This window comes from Moschus berezovskii, chromosome 11 (genome assembly GCF_049115385.1).
Source record: "Moschus berezovskii isolate FMDL1 chromosome 11, NW_MosBer_1.0, whole genome shotgun sequence".
In the NCBI taxonomy this organism is placed as follows: Eukaryota; Metazoa; Chordata; class Mammalia; order Artiodactyla; family Moschidae; genus Moschus; species Moschus berezovskii.
Window position 1 is genome coordinate 107,921,298 of NC_142470.1, and position 10,574 is coordinate 107,931,871.

The following is a 10,574-nucleotide window of genomic DNA, read 5'->3' on the forward strand; positions in this document are numbered from 1 at the left end:
GGTAATTTGGTCCAAGCTCCTGTTTACAGGAATGGTTTTCTACTAACACAGAAAAAAAAAACTTCTGAAATAACGGAGGACTGCAGTTGTTTGTTTCCTTTTGCTTTTTTGGTTACAACAATAAAAACTGTCCTTCAAAATAGTCCCCAAAGACATCAGAGCTGGACAATGACGAATGGGGAACAGATGTTTCTGGGCTGTCAGAATGGCAGCTTCCTCCTCGACACGTGGGCTCCAGGATGCAGGGAATGGGTCACTGTCCAGCCTTGGAGGCCAGACAGACCAGGCGTGGCAGGCCAGGGCTCAGGTTCCAAGGGTGAGTGGGACGGCGGGCCAGCCTTCCCCTGTCAAGTTGGGCAACTCGCGGCTTTTAACTGCCTTGGGGATGAGGGTATGCGCCTTGAATGAGGAACTAGGACGGGCCCCGACTTCCCAGCAGGCATACAGCTCAGTTTACAAAGATCTGGTTCCCCAAGGCCTGGGAGCCAGGGGCCTGAGGAGGATCTGCTTTTCTCAGGACCTGGGAGCTAGCACTGCAATTCTGTGCCACCCACTTTCCCACATCACTTCACTTGCCCACTTCCCTCTCCCCAGAAACCCCACACGGCCAGCGCCTGGGGATGGCAGATGGGAGTGGACCCGCACTGAGGGCCAGGCAGCCTGTTCCTCTCAGAGGTCCCCCACCCCATCCAGTCTCTGGTCTCCAGTGGCAGCAGCCTCCTAACAGGTCACCCTGTGGTTCTCCTCCAGTGATCTCAGTACTTGCTCCGTGGGCTCCTGCTGTCAGTGTCCACAGGGTGTTCAAAGGCCCTGAGGGGCTGGAGGGCCCAAAAGAACGCAGTGGAGTGGCCATAACCATGCCGACTCCCAGGGCATCTGGTACTGGACACACAGGGGCCCCGCTACATGCCCTGAGGCTCCCCCACACTCGGAGCTCCTCCCCTGCCCAGCAGGAAGCAGAAGCAGGGGTTGAGGCCATCCCACATCCTTCTTTCCCAACACACTCACATCACGTGCATCACACTCCTATTAGGCACCGCCGAGACCTCCCGTGTGGCAGGGTTTCGATGCCAGGGGCTAGGTGGGAGGCCCCGTCTGGAGTCCAGCTCCTCGGGTTCAAACCCCAGGTCCAGACTCTTCATCCTCCACGGGCCTGCTCATTGCATAACCTCTGGGTACCTCAGTTTCCCCATCCTTAAATGGTGAGTTTAATACTTTCCAGTGGAGTGCTTGTGACTATTAAATGTCAAGTACCGGCAGTGGCCTGATACGCAGGAGCACTGCTTACAAGAGGCTCAGAAAGTGAGCACCCGGCCCCACAGATGGACCCAGGTGGTCGTGCGGCCTGTGTAGCCACAGACCACCCTCATCGGCGTTCAGTGAGTTCGCAGGGCGCATGCGCGGGCCCCGCGGCCCTGCTCTGCGCATGCGCACCGGCTGGAGCCGGGAGCGCGGCTGGGACCAGCATCATGGCACCGAGGCTGCGGAGCAGAGCGCAGGGAGACGAGGGGCAGCCGGAGCCCAGTTCGCTCCTGCAGAGCACTTCCTGAACTGCACATTCAGTTACCACAAAATGAGTCAAGGGCCCTTTCAAGTGGCTTATTGAGCTTCCCTCTGATCTGGTACAGCCTCTCCGGGATGGACGGGCCACAGGCTGTCCTGGTGAGCTGTCAGGCCCCACTCGGAAACCCCTCGGCTGGGCGCCGGTGCCAGGCTCTGCACAGGCACTGCTTCACTTCTCCCCGACATCAAACCCGCAGTCTGGCCTGGCTCCCAGTTTACAGATGAGGAGACTGAGGCTCAGAGAGGTTGCGTGAGCGCCTGGGCTAGTCAGGGTCAGGGCTGGGATGTGAGCTCATGCCTGTCTGGCTCTTACCTGCTGGCTCTTTCGCCTGGCTCAGTGCAGTGAGCCAAGGCCGTTTCACCTTACCTGCCTGGGTCACATAGAGGTCCGGAAACCCTCACTGGTAAAATGGAGACAGTGGGGAGGTGAGACTGTGGAGGAAGCATTAGAACCCCTTTTCTCACTTCCCGGGAGGAAACAGGAGGCTGGAGTTTCTAGGCAGGAAATACTAGGGCCCCACTGATGGGGTGGTATCTCCTGTGGACAGATTTCTCATAAGAATGGAGTCAATTTGCCTATAAAATATCTGGGGAAACACCCTATGGGTCAAGTAGTTAGGATTCTGAGTGTCCACTGCAGGGGGCCTGGATTTGATTCCTGATGGAAGAACTAAGCTCCCACAAACTGCCTGGTGTGACCAAAAAAAGTCTCCCCTGAAACACCAAGATTCCATGGTTGAGGGAGACAGCCACAAAAGCTTTCTCTGAAACCTGTCTTCAGGACCAGGCACCTGCCTGCGTGGAGGGTGAGCCTTAGCTATGAAAGCCCTTCATCCTGGGGTGGGGAGTGCTGAGGGAAGGAGGATGGGCCCCAAGGCCAGTGTAGGTCCCGCCCCAGGGAGAGGTCCCTTTGGGTCTCTGGGAAAGAGGGAGGGCTTCTCAGTGGTACTCAGGGAAATAAGAAGGGGGAGGGGGAGGAAGGAAGCAGGTGCATTTGAAACACAAAGCCTGCCTGTGGAAAACCCATTCCAGCCAAGAGGGTCTGAATTGTGCTGCTGCTGACTTGGTTGTTTGTTTTCGCTTTTGTTCTTGTTTTGATTCAGTTTAGGAGTTTTCTTAGTAATCACCACTAGGAAAGTCAGGTGGCCACCCAAATGGTAAAAAAAGAGAGAGACAGAGAAACAAAACTGGGTGATAACAGCGGATAACAAATCTAAGGACATTTTCATGGAACTAGCCCGTCTTTTTGAGATGGAAATGAGTCTGAGCCTAAAGTCACATCTTTTCTCCTGATTCTCTTTGTCTTTTTGAAAAAGCAACTTTCACTTACACAAATAATCACAGTACCCTTGTAAAACATGCACACTGTAAATAAGGCTCAGGAGCCCCTTGACCACGGCCCCGTGGACAGGATCTCCCAGGCGACCACTGCACCCAGATGCCAGAGTGCTCTGTGGACTGGATGAGGCCTCGTAGTCCTCCCAGTATTAACGGCTTCGTTTTTAGGAGTAGGCTTAATGCTGGTGACTAAAGCATATGCTTAGAGAAGCATGGTTTTCTCTCTTTGCTTTGGAGATATTTGTATTCATAAAGCATGTTTTAAAAATATTGTCATTCATTAAGGACTCTTAAACTGACCACTGTATTTCACATCTGGCAGTTAACATACATCAAGGATTGAAATGGGAGCAAACATCAAATAAATTACTTAAACATGAAAAAAAAAGCATGTTCTGTAAGTCAAATCGCAAAGTTTGCCACAATGCCTCACTCCTCAGAAGGACCTAGAAAGGTCTGAATTGCCCCTAAACTCTTCCTCCCAACAGTACCTAAGCGTTCTTTTTGAAGCTCTTTCAAATACCCCACCCCCCACCTCCCATGCTCCAAGCCTGGACTGGCCACCTTTCTCATATCTGTTTCAGAGATCCCTGGGTCAGTAAGATCCCCTGGAGGAGGAAATGGCAACCAACTCTAGTATTCATGCCTGGAACATTGCATGGACAGAGGAGCTTGGCAAGGTACAATCCATGGGGTCACAAAGAGTTGGACACGACACATACCAAAATCATCTCAGAACTAAGAGTCTTGCCCCAAACTACCCTCCCTTGTTGGTTTCTCGAGAATAGCAGCAACTCCTGACCTCAACTCCTATCTTCTCACCGAGATTTCAGGAGATGATGACCTCCTGGGCATGAATGTCCCATATGCAGACTCCCATCAGAGTCCCTGGGTTTCCTGACTAAAGCCAGCTGCTCCTGTATCAGGCTTCATGAAGCTCTGAGCCTGTGTTCTTATGGAGATTTTCCATCTAGTCTCCCAGCACAGGAGCACAGGAGACTTGTAAGGCTCTGAAACATTCTAAAAGATCATAAACACCAGATCTTCAAGCAGCTGGTTGTAGAGATGGAGGAAAGAGATGCAGCAACTCTCACCCCTGTCCTCACATCCTCCAAGGTGAGCTCATCCACACAGGGTCATGCGGAGACACAGCATCCAGAGTTCCTGGTTGGACTCCGTTGTTGCTCTGACGATGGAGTAGATACATTGTGTGAGTGGTAGCAACTGAGGTGGGTACACAGCCTTCCTGGAGGACACTGTGTAGACATGCTGTACACATGGAGGGCTGTGCAGCTCAGGACAGAACGCCAGACTTGAAGAACTGGTTTCCCTTCCATGATTTTTAACACATTGAAGCCCCTGAGAAGTCTTGCAATAGTGGAAATAGTTCAATTCTGTAACTCAAGGTTTCCCAAACTTACTAGCTCAGAGAACTCATTTCTGGCAAAATGCCCGTTGCTGTCTTCCAGCACAACACACGCTGAGACCTGCTGGTCCAGCCATCTGGGGAGAGTAACGATGTTGGTCACAGAGCGTCTTAAACAGTTGACAGTTTGTGCTGCCGGACTGCAAGGGCCCTGACACCCAGCCTTTTTTCTGATAGTTTAGACGGACCCAGTGTCTGAAACCCTAAGGTGTTTTAATGATGGCTTGAGGTTAAAAGAATGGGATCGCAAACTGTGGCCCCTGTGATCCCTGGTCCAGGAAGATGCCCCAGAGCACCTAAGCTCGTGCACCACAACTACTGAGCCCAAGCTGTAGAGCCCGCAAGCGGCAACTGCTGAGTTCTCGAGCCTGGAGCCCGTGCTTCACAACAAGAGAAGCCGCTGCAGTGAGAAGCCCACGCACTGCAACCATAGAAAGCCTGAGTGCAGCAAGGAAGACAAGTAAATTTAAAAAAGGTCATGTGTGCGTAGCCCCTCTGCCACCTCACAGAAAACTCAGCATTTCTTGTGCCCAGTGTGTGTTAAGAGTTCAACAACTATGGTTTCCCCCAGGAATCCTTCAGGGGACTTATTATATGTGGGGTGTTGGCGTTATCTGTGCAAGATAAAAGCCCCATTCTTCCTTGGTTGGATGTTAGGTGCTAATAATTTGGGTCACTTCCTGAGGGTGATCCTTAGCCTGGTTCTCAAGTGTGGGCATCAATCATGTCACAGGTAAACAGGGCTCATGAGCTGCTGCTGCTGCTGCTAAGTCGCTTCAGTCGTGTCTGATTCTGTGCAACCCCATAGACGGCAGCCCACCAGGCTCCCCCATCCCTGGGATTCTCCAGGCAAGAACACTGGAGTGGGTTGCCATTTCCTTCTCCAATGCATGAAAGGAAAAGTGAAAGTGAAGTCTCTCAGTCGTGTCTGACTCTTCGTGACCCCATGGACTGCAGCCTACCAGGCTCCTCCGTCCATGGGATTTTCCAGGCGAGAGTACTGGAGTGGGGTGCCATTGCCTTCTCTGTGAATGAGCTGCTCCATGTATAAACCAAAAGACCACCTCAAAAGGAGATAGTCCTAGAAATGTAACTGAAGATGAGCAGTGGGCAAAAGCATGGTGTGATCAACTTTGATGCTGGCATTCTTGACGGGACATCTCCGATTCTGGAGGGCAAATGAGCAGAGCTGCTCTGTGTCACCCAGCAAGGTCTGCCTGGAGACATGTTGGTGTTTACCTGCCACATCCTTTCATTTTTATTGCTCTCAATCGCATTGTATATTTTATGTGGAAATTTGCTGAAGTGGTTACCAGGCCATGGGGAATAAGAAGGCATGAGGGAGCCACTTTCTGACCCTGAGGCTGGCAAAGTTGCCTCCTTAACCAGACCTGTGCTGAGTTATGATGTTATTTGCATTTAGAGCATTAAGCCTTGAAGCTAAAATTGTAGCAGGAACTAATTGGAGTACAGGCAGCCTGCTCTGTCGTGGATTTAGGATGTTTACTCAATGACGGATGAGAACTTTCAGGGAAAGAAGGATTATCCCCTCCGTCTTTCCACAACACAATGTCAATCCACAGTGATCAAGGTCCTGATTTGGGGGTGAGTGTGCAGAGCCTTTTTAAAAGTCTTCACAGGCAAGAAGAACAGATCCTGTATCTGACCTTCTTAGTTTTGCTCTCAAACAGGTGGGGAAAAAAGTAAAAATAGTAACAGATTTTCTTTTCTTGGGCTCCAAAATCACTGTGGACAGTGACTGCAGCCACGAAAATAAAAGACGCTTGCTTCTTGGAAGGAAAGCTGTGAAAAACCTAGACAAGATATTCAGAAGCAGAGACATCACTTTGCCAACAAAGGTCCATATAGCCAAAGCTGTGGTTTTTCCAGTAGTCATGTATGGATCTGAGAGTTGGACTGCAAAGGCTGAGCACCAAAGAACTGATGCTTTTGAATTGTGCTGGAGAAGACACTTGAGAGTCCCTTGGACTGCAAGATCAAACCATTCAATCTGAAAGGAAATCAACCCTGAATATTCATTGCAAGGACTGATGCTGAAGCTCCAATACTTTGGCCAGCAGATGTGAAGAGCCAACTCACTGGAAAAGACCCTGATGCTGGGAAAGCTTGAGGACAGGAGGAGAAGGGGGCAGCAGAGGATGAGATGGTTGGATGGCATCAGTGACTCAGTGGACATGAGTTTGAGCAAGCTCAGGGAGATGGTGAAGGACAGGGAGGCCTGACCCTGTCCTTGTGCTACAGACCCTGGGTTCGCTCGACACAACTGAGTGACTGAACAACGAGAGCTAAGAAGCGGTTGGATGGGATGTCCGCGGGGCTAGGGCTTACCGTGGGGCTGGAGGGCCGCGCTGCGTTGCCCGAGTCTGGGCCAAGCTGTATTAAGTGCCACTCACGCATGGAGGAGATGCGGGTCGAGAAGATCCCCTGGAGAAGGAAATGTAAACCCACTCCTGTGTTCTTGCCCGGGAAATCTCATGGACAGAAGAGCCTGGTGGGCTATAGTCCATGGGGTCGCAAAAGAGTCAGACCTGACTGGGCGACTAAACAACATCGCGGGCCTGATGCTGAATCAGGAGCATCTGGCCGCTGTGCTGCTGCACGAGGGACTCAGAGAGTTCCCAGCAGAGGCCCCCACGCCCCTGCCGAGGGTTTTTCCTCAGATTCTTGGAACTGACTCCTGATGACTCCAGAAAAGGGAGGCCTCCCATTTCCGAAGTTCCCACTCCTCCCTCCTGTGATAATACATAGAAGGAAGAAGAGCCACAGGTTTCTGTCAGTCCAGGCAGAACAAGACTTCTGATCCCACAGAATAAGGGAAAGACATTGGTCCTCAGAGAGGAGCCTCTTTCCAGAATGGGATTCCTTACAATGCGGCTCTCGCAGCATCCATCCTACGCTCGGACCCAGAGGCAAGGACGTGAGCAAACCCTCAGGTGCTCAGAAGCATCGCTGTCCCGTGCTCTGGTCCCGCTGTGTGTGCGCGTGTGAATGTTAAGTCGCTCAATTGTGTCTGACTCTTTGCAAACTCATGGACTGTGCTCTGCTAGGCTCCTCTGTCCATGGGGTTCTCCAGGCAAGAATACTGGAGTGGGTTGCCATGCCCTCCTCCAGGGGATCTTCCCAAACAGGGATGGAACCCACGTCTCTTACGTCTCCTGCACTGGCAGGTGGGTTCTTTACCACTAGCCCCACCTGGGAAGCCCCCTGGTCCTGCTGGTCTTTAGTTATATGACTTTGCTTTGGGCCTGATGGTGAGTGAAGAGATGGGGACAATAATACCAACCACATAAGGTTGTTTCATAAATGAAGTTCACATTTTTAAACAATTTGGTTAGAAAAACCTACTCTGGGTATCAGCTTAGCTTCTTCCTAACTGGGCCATTGGGGACAAAGTCATTTGCCCACTCTGAGTCTTCATTTCTCTATCTTAAAATGGGGAGAATGGGCTATGAAAGAGTGAAGGGATGTGCTTTTCAGAACAAGTATGTTTCATGGTTTTCAGTAACTGTAGATTCATGTCTCAATTTGATGGAAAGATATATTTCTCCTTGAATTTAGGGAGGAATCAGAGGAGGTTGTGTTTTATGCTGAAGTTTCAAACACTGGCCTAACTCCAGCTAAAAACCTTTCTGTTTTTACAAGCACTGGAGGGGGATCCAGATGGCACCCCAAAATGTGACTCTTAAAGGATTTGAAACGTTGCCTCATTTGAACCCTGTCATTTCACGACCTTTGCTTTGAGAGGCCTGGCTTCCCAGTACTCAACGTTTGTTTGTCTGTCATCTAAACCAGCGTGGCACGACAGACACAAAGCAGAACTACCTTCCCAGTAAGCTCTAGAATTCTCCTGTTTGAACTCAATATAAAAAGTTAGACTTAAAGTTACAGCCCCCCAATTTGCCACATTCGGGACCCCTTTCTCCTAACAGAGGTTTAGGAGAGGAGAGTCAGATGTGAGCAGCAGTGGTAATGATGAATTGTTGGGGAAGATTTATTACCAGGGAAAGGGATAGTTTTGAATCTGCTTTTCTTGGTGCACACAAGTATTTGTGTAATTTTGCAAAGCACTTTTGAGATAGAAACACACATGTGCACATACACAGGAACTATATTTAGTAACACTACCTATGCAGTCTTGGCCTTGAAAACTCCTGTTTCATCATCTGGCTGGAGAGCCAGCAGCCTGCGCTTTACTAGGAGCCCAGGGACGAAGAGCCTTATAAATACTAGAACCAGCCAACACAACTAAATTACTGTTTCAAGGTGATGCATCTTAAAGCAGCACACAGTTCTTTCCAGTTTCAGTAGTTTGAAATGAAAACAAGACAAATCAACTAATTTACAATACCAAAACCAATTCACAAACATAGACAACAAACTTATGGTTACCAAGGGAGCGAGGGGAGGGGAAGGGATAAATTAAGAGTATGGGATGAATAGATACGTTAATACAGTCCTGTATGTATAAATGACTGGGCTTCCGGTGGCTCAGTGGTAATGAATCCGCCTGCCAATGCAGGAGACAGGGGTTCAATCCCTGGGTCGGGAGAATTCCCTGGAGAAGGAAATGGCAACCCCCTACAGTGTTCTTGACTGGGAAATCCCATGGACAGAGGAGCCTGGCAGACTGCAGTCCATGGGGTTGCAAAAGAGTCAGACACAACTTAGTGACTAAAACAACAACAAAAAAGAATAAAACAGATAAACCACAACGACTTACTGTATAGCACACGGAATTATATTCAATATCTTGTAATAACCTATGATGAAAAAGAATCTAAAACTGTCCATCTGAAACTAACACAGTATTAGAAATCAACTATAGCTTAATAAATTAAAAAAACTTTTAAGAAAATAAGCAAATAAATAGTTTGAAATGAATCAAGGAAGGGGGAAGACAGTATTGACCACAGCAACTGAATTTCTGAAAAATATTTTATTTACAAATAAAGTCTTACATATGAAACTTCAGACTTACCAGTGCCAACAAACACTGCACTGACTGATACCCCTGTCAACTGGAAAGATCAGAAAGGGAAGGAGAAGGTTCCATTCTGTAGTGTTTGCAGGTATCTGCCTTTGTTTGATTTGAGACAGTGGTGATTCACAGAGCCATTGCAGTGTGTGAAACAGTCTGCTGGTAATGCCAGCTCAGATCTTCCAGAACTAAACCTATGATGAATTCCAGGGGACCAAAAACCTCTTTATGATTTCTGCAGAGCAGACTCATATCTGTGTGTGTTCATGACATTTACAGAAGTGAGGTGCCTGGGGAACAGGAAGGGGTGCTTTATAAGGACAGATAAGCTCTGATTAGGAGTATGAGCTCATTCATCAGATAAAAATATAACACCTGGGCTTTAGCCCATTCTTTATTCTGAAACAAAAGGAGTTGAGGATGAAGGGAACCCAGAGCCTCAAGCATTGATTTTTCACAGGCTGCCTCTCTTAATACATTTTGTGGTTTGTTTCAACCCCATCTTTTAAACTGGTGGGAATGTAGATTGGTGCAGTCACTGTGGAAAACAGCATGCAGTTTTCTTAAAAAACTAATAAAGCTAGAACTACCATATGACTCAGCAGTTCTACTCCTAGGTATACATCAACAGAAACCCAAATACTAATTCAGAAAGGTACATGGACCCCAACATTCATAGCAGCACTATTTCAATAGCCAAAATATGGAAACAATCCAAGTGCCCATCAACAGATGAATAGATAAAGAAAAATGGTACTTGTATACAGTGAAATACTACTCATTCTCTTTTTCTAAAAAAAGAATGAAATTCCTCCAATTGCAATAACATGTATGGACCTAGAGGGCATTATGTTTAGTGAAATAAGTCAGGCAGAGAAAGATACTTTGTGATATCACTTATATGTGGAATCTAAAAATACAGATATATCATCAAATATGCAGATGATACCACTCTAATGGCAGGAAGTGAAGAGGAACTAAAGAGCCTCTGCTGCTGCTGCTGCTAAGTCGCTTCAGTCGTGTCCGACTCTGTGCGACCCCATAGACAGCAGCCTACTAGGCTCCTCTGCCCATGGGATTTTCCAGGCAAGGGTGCCATCGCCTTCTCCTGAAGAGCCTCTAGATGAGGGTAAGAGAGGAGTGAAAAAATTGGCTTAAAATTCAATATCCAAAAAACGAAGATCATGACATCTAGTCCCTTCATTCCATGGGAAACAGAAGGGGGAAAAGTGGAAGCAGTGACAGATT

The 10,574-nt window shown here is 48.5% G+C and overlaps 1 long non-coding RNA gene across 1 annotated transcript in view; it reads right to left on the bottom strand.

The window, feature by feature from the left end:
• Positions 1 to 6,748, bottom strand: part of LOC148776259 (uncharacterized) — a 51,461-nt gene extending 44,713 nt beyond the window's left edge. Inside the window, exon 1 of the long non-coding RNA XR_016038666.1 lies at positions 6,677 to 6,748. This is a non-coding gene — a long non-coding RNA (uncharacterized LOC148776259). The remainder of the gene's footprint in view (positions 1 to 6,676) is intronic.
• Positions 6,749 to 10,574: the final 3,826 nt, after the last annotated feature.